The sequence below is a fragment of the Aythya ferina genome (assembly GCF_964211825.1).
Source record: "Aythya ferina genome assembly, chromosome: 3".
In the NCBI taxonomy this organism is placed as follows: Eukaryota; Metazoa; Chordata; class Aves; order Anseriformes; family Anatidae; genus Aythya; species Aythya ferina.
Window position 1 is genome coordinate 45,270,871 of NC_140298.1, and position 20,880 is coordinate 45,291,750.

General features: G+C 44.6%; 1 long non-coding RNA gene across 1 annotated transcript in view; it reads right to left on the reverse strand.

Annotated features, from left to right (window-relative positions):
• The window catches only part of LOC311434858, a 50,528-nt gene extending 30,975 nt beyond the window's left edge, over window positions 1–19,553 (reverse strand). The window contains exons 1-2 of the long non-coding RNA XR_014691779.1: window positions 19,464–19,553; window positions 18,958–19,191 (exon numbers count right to left, since the gene is read on the reverse strand). This is a non-coding gene — a long non-coding RNA (uncharacterized lncRNA). The remainder of the gene's footprint in view (window positions 1–18,957; window positions 19,192–19,463) is intronic.
• Window positions 19,554–20,880: the final 1,327 nt, after the last annotated feature.

Sequence of the window (20,880 nt, forward strand, 5' to 3'; positions counted from 1 at the left end):
AAAGTGCTCACTGGGAGCACAAGGTGCCAGACACAGATCTGTGTGCCTTTATTTCATGGGAACAGCACTCACACTGAGCATGCAGTGAAATGACTCCTGAGGATGTTAATATTGCTGCCTCCACTAGAGAGAGGTGACAGCGAACTCCAAAGTTTCCAGGCAGCCAAGAGCCAGGTCCCCAAAGCTTGTGACAGGGTGAGAGACAGAGGTGATTCCTGTCTTCTGTCTGGTACATCAGAAAGCTTGTGTCATGGCTCTGTGCCAGAGGAATGAGGAAGGACTCACTCTCTGCCCATACTGTCCTCTGTTTCATTGCATTCTGCAAGTCAGGAGCCAGGTGTTGTTTGGCCCAGGGTATGGATAGCTGGAGAAATGCAATGACAACTTTGCAAGAAATACTGGGCAAGCAAGCAAACAACTCCCGTTGCCTTGCTTGCTTGCTGTAAGTGAAGATGAGTGGTTTTTAGTCAACCGCGTATTTACTGAATCAGTCACAGAGGCTGGTCTGACCTAAAAAACTACGAAGTAAAATGTCATAAACTTACATGGTTGCAGGACTTGAGTTAACTAGGACAAAAGTGCATGACCTTCCTACATTAAATGGCAAGGGTGGAACAGGAAAGCTGATACTCCGTCAGGAATAGCACATATAAACATTTATTTCAAAATAAACAGGTAACTCTCTAGCCTCTGAAGTCAGTATATTGCTTCCCTTCCTGAAAAGGATGACAGAATAAGGGATTATTCTTAGAATCACAACTCAGAGTAAAAATAATCACAATCCCTCTGCAAACATTAAGGAAAAGTGCGTCTAATGTTTTATTTAAACAGGTCTTTGCAAAATTCATCACAACTATTCCAAGAATGTGTCAGCAAATCGCTCCACCACTCTGAACTCCAGGGAGGGGTGATGCCTGTCATACAGTCTGCAACAAACTCTCAAAAGTCAGGCAGGTGATTCTCACCCTGCCTTGCAAGTCTTATTGCCATCAGTGGGAGCTTCACCTGTAACCTGCAGGACTACACTGCAAAGATGCAGCATGTTACTTGTAGAGGAAGGGAATAACGTGCCCAGGAGAGATAATCCGGGCTGTCCTCCAACATGGGTTTGTCCCCAGGTAACTTTGGGGAACTTTGATCCATTAAAAGGCACCTCAGTTAGGCTGAGCATGGCACGGAGAGCCTAAGTATAAATGCCTGCTCTAACCCAAGAAAAGCTGAAGAGCACAGGCAGGAGCAGTTGACCCGGAGGAAGGAGGCACCTTGGTACCCCCTGCTTGCTGTGGGACATGCTTGTGACCAGACACTTCCATCTGCCTGTCCCATGACACAGGGGACCAGACAAGGAGCTCCTGTTATAAAGACAGACTGCTTAAGTGCCTGCTTGCTCCTCCTCACATGCCCACACAAATTGCCCACAGGGAAAACTTCTTCTCCATAACCATCACAGTTAGAGGTTAGCTTCCCTTTCTGTTAGGCTGGCTCTACATGAGAAAAAATCTCTTCTCCTGGAGATTGTTGGGTAGATTACTTGAACAAGCAGGTTCAACTAAAGTTCAGATTAGCATCTAGGCTGAATTAACAAGCCTCTTTGGTTGGCCTGTTATTAATTCTTAAATTGGGAGACCACATGAATTTCTACAACTGTGACTGAGTAAGTAACCTGTAAACACACATACGCAGGGTTTTGCCAGTAAGAATCTACAGGCTTTCTATCTTGGCCCTGATTTACTGTGAAAACCACTTATTCTTTGATATTTTATTTTCTTCCAGGATAGATTTTTTGCACATCATTCCAGAGATGGCCATTTACAGACAGTTTTTATTATGTTTACTTTGATCCTACAGATACTCGTTTGGACAGAAATACAAGGAATTCAGGGAGCACAATTACTGGAATTCCTTATACCTGCCAATCTGGCTGCATTGTGAAAAACCCATTAAGTATATTGAAGAAAATCTGAAGAAAGGCTCAAAGAATTTAAGTATTACCTACCTTATTAATCTGTCTAAAAGCATTACTCTAAAGAGGAGGTCAAGTATAATTTCAATTGTTTTACAGCCACTGCAGCTAAATACCTTCAATTAAATCTCTATGACTACCTAGCATCATAATAATACCTTATACCTCCAGGGCCTTTAGTCAAAAGACCTTACATTTTTTATAAAGTTTTTTCTAAAGATTAAAAACCTGCTTTTGAAGCAGACCTATGAGATTGGACTAGACTTTAGAATACCTTGTCTGGAGACCACAAGAAGAGCTTTCAGCCCCTCTTCCTCTAGTTTGATATCCAAGGAAAAGCCCTGAAGGAACCTCACTATGGGAGCTCTTCTGAAGCAGCTCTGTTTCAGCAGCCTCTACACCTGGTGCTTCACGTCCTGGCTCCATGATGGGCTGCAGAGAAAATAATCACTGAAAAATGTGATGTATTCAAGATTTGTTTAAACTCTAAATGTCAGGAATAATGCTTTAGTGTAGAAGAGAAGATACAAAACCAGTATGTTTCCTTCTGATAAATATACTATGAATATATGGCAGCAAAACTCCCAAGAAACCCGAAAATGCCAACTGCTTTAATGAGACACGTTATTGTTACAATTAGTCCTTAAATACAGCGTGAGATATGCCCCAAACTGATTACCGCAAATCAAGGCATGTCATACAAGCCTCATGTGGGATACCTCATTTACAGATAATGCAACTAACAGATGAAGGACTGGCTTCTAAGATGGCTCAGACTCCAGCTGTGAGCTGCTGTGACCTCTTCTCCAGTCTCCCAAGGATGTGCCCCTGCTCACTTGGATAATTGATCTTCTCTTAGTGGCAGGGGGCAGGTTTCAGAGCTAGTTTTGATCTTTGCTTTTCTCATCATGTTGCTCCCTGTCCTCTATCTCCTCACGTCTCCTGAGGTTGTATTAGGACTTGTTATTCAGACCCAAGAAATAAAAAGAGGGAGCACTGAAGAGCCTGTGGTCTCAGAGAAACCACAAAATAATTCTGCTGTGACAGCTGATGTGGCAGCTCCCATATCTCTGTGGTAGTAAGAGAGCACGTCAGCCTGCTGCTTTTGTGCAGGCAACGATGGGATTACCTGGAGATTACAAATGTGGTACAAAGTGATTTCTTGCTCTGTGCCTACACTTTAAACTCTTCTTTCCTTCAACCTGGAGGACTTGTGCCAATCTCTTTATCCACCCTTCTAAGGCAGTAGAGAGCACAACAAATCTGGAGGGATATGTCAGCCTAACACAACATATGCGGCCTAACACCAGACCTCCATCCTGAGAGCTGGGTGGCTTCAGGCACGACTCCCCTCTGAAATTATCTGGTTATAACTTTGATAAAACGGGTGCAGTTACATTTCTGGTGCAGTTACATTTGACCATCCTCTCATGTCTCAGACTTCCATTAAACCAAGGCCAATATGAAGCTTCTCCTTGTTCGCTCTGCTGGTACGCAGATTAGGCCATGCAAATCCCCATCTCTACATATGGGAAATTTAAAACACATATTTAAAACACACATACACATGAATATATTACTCTATCTTTCTTATTCATGGATGTAATTTGTGCCTGTGCTGCCCGGCCTGCCAGGGCATACAGCTGACGCCCTGCTGCAGTGGTTGTTCTCCTCCCACTGCCCATCAGTGCAGACAGGTTGCTTGGCTGTACAAAGCACCAAAGGCAGCAAACAAGGTGGACCTTCCCTTTCTGTTTGAGTTTCAGACAGCATGAGCTGCATGAGGGTAGTGCTAAAGAGAGCTGATCCTGCCCCATGAGTAAGCTCAGCCAAAAGCCTGTGGAGCAGCAGAAGGCAGGTGAAACACACAGCCTTATGTCTTGGGGCCCAAGCACCCACAAATCTCACTGCGCTGATACCCACCAGATGTGAAGCAGATACGAGATGGTTTTGAAAGCACTGGGCCACTGGTATCCTGTAGAGACCAGAAATAGCTACTGATGTAGTATTTATAAAGGGAGTATTTATAAGGGTCCGTGACTGTTTCAGCCATGCGGCTGTGGCTTTCCCCAGCTCTGGGTGTGAGCCTGACAGACTTGCCATGTGCTCATCAGGAACAGAAAATACCACCAGCACAGGCTGCCAGACCAATTGCATGGCGTATCTGCAAATCCCTCAGAGGAGGCTCCTGGTGCACAGGGCTGTCCTGTTGCTTGTCCCTTTCCTGGGAGCCTGGGCAAAGGAGAGTGGCTGCACCATCACTCCCCTGTGAATGCCAGATGCATTATTTCACCCTAATGACTTCAGTATCTACCACTCCCTATCTCCAACACCCTCTGAACAAGCAGGATGGCACGTTGTGAGCAGACCTGTTTATTAAGCACAGAGGAATTTCCAGGATCTGCTCGCAGACAGGTCAGGAGGTTTCCTCCAGGGGAGCCAAAGACATGCTGTTCTGGTGAGATCGTGCACAGTTTTCAACATTTCGTGGTTCACTGTACATGGCATGTGAAGTTTCCAATCCTTTTAAAGTCCTAAACTGTTCCTTTTCATTATGTCACTATACCCAGCAATTACATATGCAGGGCAAAGGAAAGCTCAGCTTTTCTCCCTCCTGTGGCTCAGATTCTTAGCACCTTGGGAAAACAGAAACAAACCAGCGTATTTAGGCTGACACCCTCTATTTGTGGATTTTGTTATTCAAAGGCAGCTCTTTTACATAAAAACCTAACATAATAGTTAAACCTCCATTCAGACAGTGTCTTACGCAGCAACTGCAGATACCTAGATACAGACAAGACAAGCGGAGATATTTTCTATTCATATTCTCTCAAAAACAGTTTGGGCCTCTGGGATTTCCAGAATCCAAAGTTATTTATTTATATTTTTGGGGCTCACAAACTGATATCTACAGGTTTACAATGTGTGGCAATGTTAAGCACCTTACCCAGGCACCACATGAAGCAGAGCCTCTTCTCGCTTCTTCTGAACATCCTACAGACTACAAAAATTTCTTACTGGTGGAGACAACATAGGGACTTATTTTGCCAGCCGTGCTTCCACCCCTCTCCAAACACCACTATACTGCGGGCTACTGCAGCCTTTCACTGGTTAGCAAGCTGCTAGAAAGCAGGGTATTCACCTAGAGTAATCTCAGACATGGGCATATTTAAAACCTAGGGAGGCGTGAGGGACAGAAGTGGAGGATATAGCCAGCAGCCTAGAACTCGATGCATATTTTGAAAGAGCTCTTATCACTGGAGATAAGAGGATGAACAGGTGAACAGGTAAACACTGCACCATGTTTTGTTTTCATTGTGATGAGCTGATGCTTCTTAGGACACCAGAGCTGACTGACCTTCCTGATTTTACCTTTTCCACAGCACTTCTATATGTGAGTGCAAAGAGCCAGGGGAAGACAGCAGCCTGGATGGTGGGAGCAGTAAAGCCACGCAAGGGCTTCTTTCTCCACATACCTCAGCAGTGTGGGTGCAGCGTCACCCGTGGTGGCTCTACTTCTTGTGGCTCTGGAGCAGCAGCTCATGGTGCAGACATACCTGCCCTGCCCTGCCCTGCCCAGTCCGCCGTGCACGCCTCCCTGCACCAGACAGGATTTTTCCTCTCCAGTGCATTGCCAGGAGCTGTAGCAACACCACCATGCTCTATTGCCTTGCAAGTCCAAACCCATGGAGGGGCACTGACATGGGGTTTCCTCAGAACACCTTCCAGCTTTCTCTGTCCCATCACTCATTGTTGCCCTTGCACATCACACTGACATTTTGTTCAGTGCAAGGTGCCTGTCAAACATCAGCTGTCTAAAGCAGCAGAGGCTTTACTCTCTCGTGGCTGTGGTGGAAATGAGTGTGCAACATGCAGAGACAGGCTTTCTGCGTGTGAGTGAGCACGGTTATCAGAGCTGCCAGACAAAGTTCACATGAGCTGGACTCTGCTTGAGGCCTATTTCTTTAGCACTTTTCCCAGACAGGCAGAGAAGAAAGCAGTCCAAAAGAAATACTGCTGTGACAGGCAGGAATCCTGCACACTTTATCAAATGTGCCAGGCCCAGCTGGGCTTTCTGGTTGAGTATCTCATGGGCTGAGTCACCCTGTCAGCTCCTTGGTACCCCTGGGTGCCGGAGGCCAGGAATGTGTTTCCCTGTCAGAAAGCACAATATGTATCTATATATATGTGTGGGATTTAAGGCCAAAACTTTGCTTGCATGAGGAAAGCACACACTCTTCCAGCAGTGAAGCCCTAAGGCATGATGTCTACACAAGGCAGAGGCAAGCATAATGCTTTTATAGAGGCTGGTCAGGTGATTTATATGAGAGCCACCAGCAGAGCATGCAGGCGCCTTGAATTCATCATTTTCAGCCTCTTCTGAACTGCTAGACAAAGATCACTTGTTCAGATCCATTTCTTCAACTAGAGCTGAGAAAAGACCCCAGTAAATACCCTCTTTCTACCAAGTGCCCTGTTTATCCACGTACTAACAAGAAACAAAGGCCTGTTGAAGTGTGAAGCAGCTACTATGACTCTAACTCCTCCAGTCTGAGTCAACACCGAAACCCAACATGGAAAGCCCACTAGTGGCTGGTTCCTCCTCCCCGGGGTCACCAGGGCACTACAGAGACGAGAAGGCACCCACCCGTGGCGTGGCTTGGTGTTGCTGCACTGCCTGCCACCTATTGCTAACGCTTCTCTCAGATGAGTCAATGGGCACCGTGTACCTGTCATGTAGATGAACGGCAAAGCTGCATAAACCCTACTAATCCGCTGCCCCGAGAAGGCATGCCCTGCTCCTCACCCTGCCCCAATGCAGCTGCAGGGGCTCTGGGTGCTGAAGCACTAGGCACTAACCACTATGCTTGGAGACTGCTTGCTTACTGTAACACATTGCCTCTGACTGCTGGGAAACTTCAGGAATCAGCCCAATCAGGCTGTTTCTTAATTTCAGCACAAGCCTGTCGGATTGGACAACAGAGCAGAGCTACCATTTACTTGCCCTATTTGAGATCATCACCTCCTCCCTCCCCACCACCCACACAAACACTTTTCCTCAGGAAGCAATTATATCGCCATTCACTTTAACAAAAGTTATTCATCTTCTGAATTGGCCTTCAACAAGGCCAGCATCAGACAGCACATTTCATTACAGGCTCACCCATGAATACCAGCCCCTCCCTCGTACAGAGGACTTAACCCACATTAAAGCACAGTCTTTTAGAAGTTGTTTGCAGCATTCCCTCCACAAGAGTTCCCCAAACAATGTGCTCATGGTACAGCTCACATTGATCAAACAGGTTAGCCATTAAGCAACCCCTTTACTTTCCTGGCTTCACATACAGATGAGGTCTCTCCCTCTTAAAATGTAAAAGGCCTTCATCTAAGGTATGAAACCTAAATAAACTCAGCTGCACGTTTTCAGCCACATGATGGGAACTGCTGCTGGAGTGAAGGCTGTGCTGGGCCAAAGAATGAAACAACCACAAAGCTGGTGTGGCTCAGGGCACGGCAAAGATTTCTCCAGTCCGATGTCCCAACAGGAAAACCAAAAACCTTCATAACTTAGAATTCTCTTTTTCACATCCTGAAGGTTTTTTAGCTTCATTTTCTTTGTAAACAAGACTTAGGTTGAGCCTTGTTTTGTGTGTATACGTGTGTGTCACTACCGACTTTTGAACTGATTGGCCAGTTTCAACCACATTTAACAGAATGGTGAGGATTAAAATATTAAATTTTCACAGGTTTAATAGAAATAGATTGCTAAGAAAAAGACAAGAATCCTAACCAAGTCAAAGCTGCAGCCTTATTAGGTATCAGTGATTATACTTTAGAAAGGATCCTTGTAAGTTCTAAAACAAAATCTTTCAGACCCAAAGCTATTCTGTGGCTTGTGTTTTAGCCACCATCAAAGGCCTTGAGCTGTACACACGTAAAAGATCAGTCCTTCTTAATTCTGGTCCTCAAAAACATCTTGTTTGATTTCTTAGACATTCACTTCCATCCTACCTCCTTCCCTAACTGCAGATTTAGCTCTTCTAGTCTTTGCAAGTTCTTTTCTTCCCTGTCCCAATGCCCTCCATTTTGTAACTTTGCAGTAAGATGGTGCCTGTGTCTGTCTGTGGCATGGATATAAACCTGCTGCTGAATAATGCATGTCTCTAACCCTTGCCTTCCCTCTCTTGGCAGGGAAAGGTTGTCACATTCGTTTTCACCTTTCTGTTCAGACGGCTGAAGAAAGCTGCTGGCCACCTACACCTTGTGCAGATTTTTAGAAAGGCTGGAATTGCAAATTCATGCTCCTGATTCCTGCCTTGTCATTATGAATTAGTAGTTTTATATCTTTACACTTCTTTGAGCAGCAGAAACATCCAGTCTCTCCTTCTACACAACACTGATAGGCAGAGAGATGGTTGTTTGATTTTTGCCCTGATTTTCAAGCAAATGAATGTGAATGGATTTGTCTGAAGAAGAGGAGCATTTTTTTGCACATCAGCAGAATGAACAAGAGAAAGTGCCTCAGGCACCTTCTCTGAAGGCAAACTTTACTGTGAAAAGGTCAAAACTCTGAAGACTTTTCCGAGTCCCTAGGCCTAGCAGAGGCTCAACTCCTTGTCACGTCACTAGGAAATTCTGCTGGAATAAAGACTGAATAAAGTAAACAAGTTTCAGATCTATCCCCAGGAAGTTCAAATTTTTATTTCAGAATAAAGTTTGTTCTAAAATGTGTGATAAAAGCTGTAAGTGTCTATTTTGGCAACTTTTTCTCCTATCTATTAATAAATAATTTTCTATACGTATATTTTCTTTCCTTTTCTATAAATGGGAACCTACAGACTAAGATGTAAAGTGACCTTCTCTTAACCCAGTGATGGGGACAATTGAAAAGGTTGCCTTACAAGTTTTTCCAATCTCCACCCTGCCAGGATAATGCACTGCTCACTGTGGAGCCACCTCTGGGCTAAGAGGGCTGTGCAGCCCCCATGCTGATTTGAGAGTTTGGCCTTTCTGCTGCGGCTGCCAAAAGTGACATGAGTTAGTGCTAGGTTTGCTTTCCATTAGCAGCTGTGCTGAGATCATGGGGTTTCTTAAGCTCTCAGTATCTGACCAAAAACTTTCAGTCAGCAGTGCTGTTTTCTGAAGGAATCACACCAGCGACCTGGAGGTGAGAGATGATTTCATCTGTGTTTCCACTCTGTTTGCACTGGTAAAACAGCTCTATGGCTCAGGGTTCATTCTGTCCCTCATTATAGTGAGAGCAGCCTGAGAAATAAGTATGAATGTGTGTGGTTTCATCTACATGCAGCAGTATGCCTTTTAGTATCTCCACTTGAATGCAAAGATACAAACTACTCAGAGTGATTTAGACATTTGTAATTATGGCACATCTTGGCCTTACTAAGGCTACAGAAGCTCATTAGCAAACTTTGAAGAATACTTAAGATGTATAAGAGTAGAGTTAAGATGAGGCAGATTCAATTTCAAATGCTTCCTTAATATTTAATCCATTAAGAGTGTGATAACAGAAATGCTGGGGGCCCATAAAATCTGACAAGTTACCCCATGTCCTGGTGGAAACCAAAGTGTTTTTAAGAGTGTACATGACAGTCCTGTTAGGGCACTGAAGCCCTGTGCCCACTAAATGCAGGTCTAGGCTAGCTTCATGAAGTGGTTGAATAAAACTCATAGCCCAGTAATTCATACTTGTGGGACACCAGGTGGCAAGTCTTTCCAGTAGGTCCACAGATGAGACTAATGCTGCATATTTTTTGCTAAAATTGTTGAAAAAGTCCTAACAAAAAAGTCCTAACAATAACTTTTCAGAACCTTTCTTGCAGATAAGTAAATTTCACAAATACTCAAAAAACACTATTCAGAACATTTCTGATGCCGCCTCCTTGTTTCAGACCTCTGAACATTAAAATCAGACATGAGCGCAAGTCCAGGTTTTGATTTATACCTGATTTTCAGGTTAGCATTAGCATAAATCTACAGATTTCTCCTTCTAAATTTCTTAATTTAGGTTGGGCATGTGCTTGTGAAACATATCCAGTCGAGGCCATGGCCTGCTCTTTGGTTTTCAATGCAAAGGGGTCTCAGGGCACAAAAGATCTCTTTCAGGTGAAGCTAAGCAGTAAGATGCACTCCCAATGCTGATATCTATGGGTCTCAGCTAGGGCAAATCTAACGTAAAGGTATCAGCATGTCTAATGTGATCACTGCATCCTCAGCATCCACTGTTGGGGCCTGCAGATCCACTCCCTGCCCCACACTACAACCTAACATAGGCATGACAGATGCTCTGGCACAGGAATATCTGAAAAGACACCAAGTGCAAAATGTGTTGATGGGGTTTATCTTCCTTCTTAAAATGCATGTGCTCACATTGAAAGAGAAAGGAACATGTATCCCCCTCAAAAGCAGAGATCCTGGCCCTTGCCCAGCATGATCGTTTTTCAGACTACAAGGGCAAGACTCGAAAATGCCCTTTTCACGTGTTGTTACAGCACAAAACAGAATGTCAGCACAAAGGGTTCCCACTATATTTCTTGGGCTTGATTGTTCCTGTGTCTTTATGTGAGAAATGCACGTAGAAAGGTAGGTTTGGAAAGAGCAAAGCACTGGGTGTGGTAGCAGATCTCAAATCTGCTGGTACAGCGGTAAAAATTTTGGCTTGGGCATTGCAGGAGGCCCTTGGGAGGACCCTGGACACAAGCACCTGCTGACCAGAGCAATGCACCCTTGGGCATGTGCCCCAGGCAGTCAGCCAGCCCTCTGCGAGGCCTCCTGTTGCTCATCAGGTAGTTGGCAGTGGGACACGGCTGCTTGAGGTTGCTTTGTCCCAGTACAGAATACAGCCAGTACTTTTGGGGTGCCCCATAAGACAGCATGGCTCTCAGGAGTTCTCCTCTGACACCGTGCCTCCCTGTGGTTTCAACTCTGGCAAGGAAATGTTTGCTGCTGCTGCATAAAAACACCATGTTAACCATTGCAGTAGAGTAGAGTATATTAAACACACAATATTAAATACACAAGGCAGATTAAACCTCTTAAGACACTTGTTTACTGAAAATAATTGAAGATGGCTTTAAACACTTTATGCCAATATAAACCATGGTTTAGCAAAACTGGAATAAATGTATAGACAGTAGTTTCCCACTGTAGCTTTAGTTATACTATAAGAAATAAAGTGACCAAAAAACACCGGAATTGAGAAGATGAAGTAAACTCTGTTCTTGCTGTAGGCAGTCTTTAGCAAGGTTGCTTTATCATAAATGTCCAGCAGATAAATTTGTTGCCTCATACAGGATAATATAACTTTGTATAGTTCAAAATGATTTAATATATATAGCAATATATATATATATTATATATATATATAAGCAATACTTTATTAGCAACCTTTATAGTTGTAGATTATTTGGAATTAAAATTGTGGAACTTCGCAGACAGATTAAAATAATTTTCTGTCAATGGTGAGATAGGAAGAAAGAAGATTATAGGGCTCATGTTGAGGTTGTTGCAATGAGCATCCATCCATACTGACATTTCCACCTGCAGGTGCCCCAAGACCTCCCCTGAAGCTTAGTCACTTAGCTTTGTTAGGTAGGATTCCTTTCCTAACAAGTTGCCCGCACTCTCTATCATAAAACTTCAGTTTTGAAGATAAAGATTTTTTTCTCTCTGTTGTTCATTGTGCACATAATCATGCAATTAATGACATTGTCATTTTTACCCATGCTTTTTGCAGGCCATCTGCTCTGTTTCATTGCTCTGAACCTGTTGCATTGCACGTTTACCCATGTAAGTAAAATTCTTCTCTGCAAGTTCCTAGTTTCTCTGCAGCAGGTTTCTTTAGGTGTCACAGTTGCCAGCTCATGGCTAGGGGTCAAGAGGCACCAGAGCTTAGCTTTCATCATCTGGCAATAAAAGTGCCTTCTTCGCTCTGGTGCTTCCCTGCCACAGCTGGGCCTCTGCTGAAATGGATGCAGCACACTCCTGATGTAAATAAAGCCCTGGGCACTTGCGCAGCACACAGCAATGAAGTTCTGCTGGTGCCCGGGAAGGCAAGGCAGCTCTGCCATCTCCTGTGAGCCCTGTACACCCTGGTGATCCATGTAATCAGCAAGCTGACTCTCTTCGTTTGCTTCGTGTTACAGAGCAGATGGCAAAGTGGGCTCATTAGTTCTTTCATATTACAAATGCCAGCAAATATTTGACATGAACTCTCCTTTCTCATAATGCACGTGAACTTGCAGGAAAAAATAAACCAAAACAACAACAACAACAAAAAACAACCAAAAAACAAACATGATTTTTCTCCCTCCAGAGGATACAAATTAGGCCAGTCTATGTTGCTTAGCTGTCCTAATATCAGCCCGCTGTCTGATGCCCCATCTGCACCAGTGGCAGTGCAGAGCATGCCAAGCAAAAGAATTTCTTTGGGTAAAGGTGTGGTACCTTCCTGGGCAGCAGAAATGAGGATAACAAGAACTCTCTTTTAACTCAAAAGTTAAAAACAAAGTACACACGAAAGTGACAGCAGAGACAGTCCTTATGGGGACCTTTTGAGTCCCCAAAGGGGCTTGAAAAATGCTATGAACAAATGCATGACAGAAAAAAAAAAAAAAGAAAGGCGAATGGATGGTTTGGCATTTAAAATGGGGGAGGCACCTTCAATGTTACACATCGCCAGCGTGCTCCAAGGAGCCTCAGAATCCCAGCAAGCTAGAGAGCATTCGGTGGGTGCTGTCTGGCAGCTGAGGTACTTCACAAGGGAAGAAGAGTGTGGCCTCTCCTGTAAGGAACGGAGCACCTTGAGCAGAGAAGTACAGGAGAAGGAGAAGCTGCTCCTGCACCGCTCTGCAGGGCAGGCTTTCCCCACAATTGTACGTCCCTGCAGCTCTCTGAATGCCTCATGAGAACAGATATCATCTGAGTGCCGACCTGCCCCCAAAGCTAGTGGTGAGGCTTGTTTAATTAAACATTCATAACTTTGGCTGAAATGTACAGCTGAAAGATGCAAGATATAATTATGAAGCATTATTATGGTGATTGTGTGGCTAAAACTGCAAGCGTACAAAAGGGACAGCTCTCCAGCCTTACACCTGTTTTCCAAATTATTTTTCTCCTTAGGGGATAGGAACAAAGGGTAGGGGTGAAGCCTGCTGTGTGCTGCCTCATTTCATATGTGGCCAGGAGCACCCTTGCACCTGGCAGGCCAGGACATGGGAGTTTTTGGGTGGCAGGGCATTTGCTATCAGAAAGCCACTAAAAGGGAAGGAAATCTCTGGAGAAGCTGCCTGCATGCTGCAAGCTCCGTGGTTTTCATTGTCGTCATAAATAACAGCTGAAACACAAGCTGTAAAGATGAGCTGAGAGCCTTATCAGTTAAAATGGGGTCCATGATCACAAAGCACTAACTGTTCCCCTTTGGGCTTCTCCCTCCTCGAAACGAGTGTTTGGGTGGGGGAGCAGAGGGAAGGGGCGAGAGGTGGCAGCCGTGGGGTGGTGCGTGGTGGCCCACTGGGCAGCAGGAGGGTGGCCCTGCCAGGCGTCGCCACTTTCCTGGAGTACGGCCTTTCTGCAGAGACAAGCTGAAGAGTTAATCTGGCAGCGAGACCCAGCCTGCGTTGCATGATACCGCCGGGTTCGGATTGAGTAAGCTTAATTAGATGATGAGAACCTCATGGCAGGGCGTGCCCTAGTTTCAGTCAAAGGTGGAACATTATTAAGCACCATTTACATCCAGAGAAACACCCACTTTTGAAATTGCTGATGCCAGTAACGCATGCTTTGTGCTCAACTCGCTCAGTGAAATGGGAAGTCAGCGGCAGAACACAGAGTTTCTAATTTGCTCGCTGCCAGCACAGTGATTAATGAAGTTTCAAAACACCCCATCAGCCAATTATGATGGATACTAACCCTTTAATAGGAATCTCTGGCTGGATCCTTGTTCCTTGGATTTAGTGCTCAGACCAGTTAGACCATAAATTATTTTCTCTCTGGGCCAAAAGAGCAAATTCCCCCCCAAAATAATAATCAGCCTGAACTTTTGGTTTCACAGAGACCAGCTGCATGAGCAGGGATGCTGTACATTTTGTGCTTCTTGCTTATCAGCATGCAGTGAGGATTGATCGCTCTGCACCATAGGCTTCCTTTTTTTTTGGGAGAGCACTCCTGCTGGGTGGACGGACGAAAGGGGTCTGGCAGAAAGATAAACCTTAATTCAAAAAATGTTGTACAGTAGAGAGTCCAAACTCTGCATCTTTGCAAAATGGACACAAGATAGTGTATAATTAATTTAAAAAAAAAAAAAAAAGAAAAAAAAAAAAGATGAATCTGCATGATTACTTTTTTTTTTGTTTGTTTGTTTTTTTTTTTTTGTTAAGTGAGACGTAGTTTTGTCTTCCCCTCATTAATCCATTGGAGAAGAGTATGGTGAGGTAGCTACATCTTACTAGTTGTTTTGCTTTTGTTTAACTCATCCCAGAGTTTAAATAAGAAACACACAGAGGGAATTCCATACCCCAGAGTGAACAGGAACAGGTGGAAGAACCATTTTCAGGTTTCTTCTGTGTGCATACATTCTGTCTTAAGAACAAACTACCTCACATGCACCATGAAGAAGAGGATGCGCTCTCTCCCCTGGATCCGTGTGTTATTGCCTGCTGCAGCAGTGCAGCAGTTGGCAGTGCAGGAGCCCCACTGTGGGCAGCCAGTCCTGGCTGCTGCAGAGGGAGAGGTGCCGCTGGCACATGGGATGATCGTTCTAACAGAAGAATAACGTGCAAAAATGTTTGGTCGAATTACTTTTCATTATAGCAGAGCAGAGCACAGTGGCTGACATGCAATGCAATTTCCACGCGAGATGGGATCATTCACCAGCAATTCCAGACGCTTGCCTCTGGCCTTAACACAGGTAGCTTTCAGCCAAATATACTGCTGCTCACTTGGGGACCTGTATCAAATTATGCTCCTTCATAGCTTCCAAGGGGGGCTTGGTGTCCACCTTCAGTGATGAGAAGGAAGGAAAGCGCTGCCACAGAGGCCATGGGACCATGCCTGAAACAAGCTGCTTCTGTCTCAGTTTTAGATGACCTTTGTGTCAGGGCGTCTTCATTCTGCATTTTCTGAAATTGTGTCATCTCAAGACACCCCAAAATCATTCTCCCCTCCCTTATGTGAGCAGGGACAGAGTACAGGGGTGATGGGTGTCCCCACACTGCACGTGGCTGGGGAATCCATTCACCCCAGGCCCCAGTACTGCTGTATTTTCTTCTCCACACCTCACTCTTATTGAGGGGGGAAGCACAACAAATGGGGTTCTTCTTTCTTTCTCATGCGAATTCCTGTTCCTCAAGCCCAGGCTTGGAGTATTGCCTGGCTAGGAAGCAGAAACAGTGTTGTAGTGCAGTGTCACCATGTAGGTGATGGCCCATCTCCTCCCTCTCCCTGACCTTGATGCAGGGTTTGGGGGCTGCTGGTTGCCACCTGGAAGGGAATGTGGAGCGGGGAGCAAAGGAAGGTGAAAGCCCAATCCTCAAGGGCTGCCTAGAAGAAGGGCTGGGAGACTTCTGTGCAGGAGAATTGCTTTGGTTTCTATTCTACAGCCTCTAACAGATGCCACCCATCTCCACATCAATTTCCAGGCTATGGCAGTAGTTCATCCCGACTCCATCCACCACCGCGCTGTCTCACAAATCTGTGCTTTCATATGATGACTGGCACCCAGGATCGATGCTGCACGTAGGGAGGCAGCAGGAAACACCTGCAGTGGAGCAGTTAATCTGCAGGATGTTTGTCAGAGTTTCTCCAGAGCTGTTAAAATGTAAAGTACCATCGCAGCAGCTAACGCAGACCCATTCATCTCCCAGTCAATGCTTTGCTGAAGCTCCAGCCCCTGCTAATGCTTTGTGTTGGAGAGCCTCAGGGAGCAGCGAGCCCTGGGCTAAGCCCACCAGGGAGCGCAGGATGGCCAGACACAAGATGGAGTCCATCAGATAAACTTCACTGCAGTGACCAACAGCAGTAACATGCTGTTATGCTCCAATGGATGTTTTGTTGCTGGTACAAAATACATATGGTTTTGGGGGTCCTTTTCTGGAATAAAAGTGTCCCAGGGACCACTGCTCTGAAAAAGGGCAAGGCTCCAGCCAGAGGAGTGCTGCTGCTGCCTGCAGGCAGCCCAGGCTATGCCTGGAGGTGTGGGGAAGCAGGGGTGAGCTCCTGGTGGGCATGAGTAGGAAGGGCAGCCCACGGGCAGGTCTTGCTGCTGCAGGGGTGTTCTGCTGTGGAGACAGCTGGAGGCAGAGATAGATACCTCCAGACAGCTCCACCAGCACCTCCCAGCTTGGCTACGGGTCCTGCTGGTTGTCTGCACCATTTGTCCCAAGGGTCAGTGGGCAGGTTTCCAAATACAGGTGGGGCTTCGCAAATATTAAAGTAAATAATAATATTCACAAAATATTATACCAATATTTATATTATACAAATATTACATGAATACTTCTCATGCCTCTTCACAGGGCTTCTGCTGTCTTCAGGAAGAAGTTGGATGTCAGGGTCACGCAGGTTTGGGCCTGTGCAGTGACTTCGTGCCATCCCTCAGGAGAACAGGCCACGTCGTGCCTGGCCTCACCCTGCAGCTCTCCTGCACTGCTCCAGCAGCTCCCTCAATGCCCGCACTGTTGTCACAAAACAGACCAAAAGCAGGGCACTTCTCTCCTGTAAGGGTCCCTGCCTACCACCTGTTCATGACAAGGCTGCTCTGTGCTCCTTGCCTCCTCTGGAGCCAGTAGCACAGTGGTGTGGTTAAACTGTGAATGGGGTTCATGCAATGGATGTTAAAAGAAATATGGGGATGGAAATGAAATACAGAGCTGATTTTTCCTGGCAGTACCGAATTCTCAGCTGCAGCAGGGAGCACAGAGCAGTAATCATTTCTGCGACTGAAATTCAAGCAGGCGGTGTGGAGCCTAGTGAGAGTGTGTGATACAGCAGGGACCTCGCAACATCTGCAGCAACAGCTAAACAGGAGCAGGACATACTGAGTGCTACCTGCATGACAAACCTATCCAGTAAATGACCACGTTCACCTCTTCTCAGGATCCTCTGGAAGGGGTGTCAGTGGCTGCTGTAACCACTGGCCACCCCTCAGTTTCTTCCTCATGTAATCAACTCTTGCCTGGGTCAAGAGTGCTGGGTTACTAATGGATCAATCAGTTCAGCTCAGTCGTATGCCATGTCAGCTTTGTTTAGGACTGTGTCAGAAGTCATAAATCACAGCCCAAATTCAGTTAGTTAATTCTCCCAAGTAACAGCATTTTCCCCTCCTCCACTGGACACAGTAACAGCTGAGCCAACTGTATAAATTGGGACAAAATACTTCTCCTCTGTACAAAAGTATTTTTTTTAAAAAGCAACATTTCATGAAGATTAAATATTCAAATATTTTGCTAGTCAAAATGAACTGGACTGTCTCTGAAAGTAGCCCAAAACCAATTACAGACATTGCTTTTCCCAATATACCCATTACAGTCAGAAGGCTCATGTAGAAAACACTTCTTGATTCTTATCCTCAAGCATTAAGGTACATTTACCTCCCAACACAAGTAGCAAATCCTGCCTTTGGCTCAGTGATTTCATCTGAGCTACCATTTTTCACTTCTGTTTATCAGTCTGCATAGGTGTCTCCATTTACTACATTGGTAAAGGAATTGTATTTAGAAAGTAATCACAGCAATTGACTTGACAATGTGCTGTTTGCGAATAAAGCAATTGCTTTCTTGATGGTTACTTGCATGCACCTTTAAAGCTTAGCCTGTCTGCCCTTTCAGCTAGAAACCATAACCTGCCTCTCACTGCCATTTGTTCTGTTTGCCCTATTAGGGACACACTTTCCCTGATCCAGCGGCTCCTACCCCTGAAAGAGTCAAAAATGCTGCAGGACACTGTGAAAGTACTGAGGCTGTCAAACAGAGGGGCTGGATGTTCCTGATACGTGGAAACCTAATAGGGGAGGATATGTTTCAACAAAAATAGTAACTTCAGCAAGATAGTGTTTTCCCCAACATTTCACCTTCTGTGTCAGGGAGCTGAAGCATCCAGCTCTCTGCAGACTATAGGCACTGGCTGGTTTTGCACTGCCTTTTTTTTTTTTTTTCTTCTCTTCACAGTCCTCAAAGTCCTGGCCCACAAGTGTGATATTAAAAATGAAATAAAAAGCCTAGCTTTAAGTAACAGATGCACTGTGTGCAGGGATGTGAACACACATAGATAGACCTGGGCTGAAAGAAGTGGGTAAAGCATCGTGGGCAGGAAAGCAGGCTGGAGCTGGTGGGAAACACAAGCTCACCTCCAGGCTGTGACCAACATGTCCCCAGCACCCATCTCTTGCACTGAGACAGAAACAAACCATGGTGCAGTGGTGGTGCTGGGGGAAGGCTTTGGACACTGGTGACATACTGCAAGAGGACAGGCTGCAAATGAGAGCTGAAATCCTTCACTAGGAGACAGCAGACCAAAGGAGAAACCTTAATCCAATTATCTCCTCACAGAATATTCTTCAAGAATTATTCCTAATATGATTTTGCCTTAGAGCTTCTCCCACATGTGTTACAACTCAGCTTTATCACTAATATTGCAACAGTAAAACACTTTGCTGCATCTTTCCTGTCTCTTAGCCAGATAACTCCAAACAAGACTTCTTTTGTATAAAAAGGCTTGTGAAAATCCAGCTGTAAGTTAGATCTGAGTACAATCACTGTCCCCAAGCACTCCTTTCAAGCTTGTGGTAATAAGTAACTTGTCACCAATGGGCAAAAATATCTTACTTATAAAAGCATAACACATTTTTAGTATGCCCACTAAAATGCAATAAAGGGACTTCTCCTTAGACACAAAAGAGTGGTAGCTCAGTGCTACTGCTGTCTTCGGGGTGCAATAACCCCCAGCTAGGTGTATTCCTAAACCCAGTGCTTATCACTCACCTTAAAATCCATTGATTGTTTCCTTCAGCCATGCTCTTGTTTTGTTTCTGGCGTACATCAAAGCAAGTGACACCCACATGAACTCAAAAAGCTGTTAAAATCCCACATAGCTTCCCTTCAAAGAGCGTTTATGGAAATTGCACGATCTATAAGCCATTAGAGAAAGACAAGAATGGATTCTGGTGGAGTTGGTTTCAGCCCTTTCTCTCGTCAACCCCAGGGACCTTCAGGATACTTAAAAAGACACAAAAACAATACTTAATGAATCATTTGAAAAAATGGTAGAATTGTTGTCTACTACAGAACTTTGAGAGAGTTTTATCTCCTTTTTCCTAGCATAAGTATTATTTTTATATGTAAATTAACTTGTTAAGACACAGGTTGGCAAAATCAGAAAATGAAGAAGAACAGGCACTGCTTCAGATCAGCTGCATAGCTCATCCCATCTCAGTGCAATGGGGTGAGACTAAAGGTCCTCACTGATGTATCTGAGAGCAGGGACGTACCTACAGTGTGTGGCTTTGCTGGGAACTTGCTCACCAGCTCTGAGCCTTCTCCTGGTCAGCTGCCTCCCTTTGTCCTCTCCCCAAGAGGTGTGGTCCTGAGTCCCCACCAAGGTGCAGCTGCTTCTGTTAAATTAGCTTCAGAAGCCCTCTCAACTTGAAAAGAGGGCAGAACCATATTTTCTTCTGCAGTTCTGCCACATAGGAGGTACCTTACTGAAACAATCTGCTAACAAGGTAGCTAGCTGTTTAAATAACATCCTACAATTGCCATCAATACTTTTCAAACTGGACAGAAAAATATCATGTGGTGGTTTACTTCTGACCTTGACATAGAGAGCTCCTCATGGTTGGATTTTTTTTTTCCCCCCTGAAATTAGGTCTTGTCCGTTGTAAGCAAAACAAAAATAGCAAAGACTGAAGTTGTCCTTCATTCCTCAGATACCCATTCCTCTATCAGCCTCTGTAGGAATACAGCCTGTGAGACGGGTATGAGGAAGCTCTAGGAGAACTTCATCTTCTTACACCACAAACTTCGCAGACCTACACATTCATTTCAACCCAAATTGCAGGAAAACATCATCAGTGGTGCAATTAGCAGCCCTCTAGCACATCACATACATGCCATCAATAACCCAGGCTAAACATGTAGGCTCACCAAGTCACGGGCCTTCTTTGCAGCTGGTAGAGTGCTAAATGATTGTAACTAGTATTGACTACACATAGAACTGGCTGAAACTGTTTGGTAAAAATGCTCATTTAACAAACAAAACAAAAAAAAGAAAAGAAAAGACACACACACACACACAATGATTTCAGATGAAAGGAAACTATTTACGAATGAATTCAAATTTACTGAAGTTTCACACACACCTCCCACCTTCCCCTCCCATGATAAGATTTGAGAAAGGAAGGGCAGTTGTTCTGTCATCGTTTGAAACAAGATTTGCTAAGTAGGACTGACCCACATTTGTTTAGCAAGAATGAAATCTCCCCCGCATGAAACAAAACATTTTGTTTTGGGCTGAACAAAGTGTTTCATTGATTCTTACACATATTTAACACAAAGCTCCTTTCTGTGAGAGATCCAAAACATTTTCATGCTGAGTTGACATAAAATTACTGATTTTTTTTTTTTTTTTTTTTTTTTTTTTTTTTGCACAGTTCCAAGAGTCTGGGTTCTATCTAGCAACCAGGAAACATTGAAATAATTACTATTATTGAGATGGCTTGGAACTGCTTCTCATACTGCAAGAAATCCCCTTGTAATAAAACCTGCTGCCAGGCAAAAATTCATCAGGCAGTGTTAGGAGAACTTGGGATGAATTTTGAGTATGGTCAGGTCAGATTTCAAGTTCAATCTGACAAGCCTGTGGCTGTAAGCTAGCAGGAACTGTCAGCTTTGAATATATTTCAATTT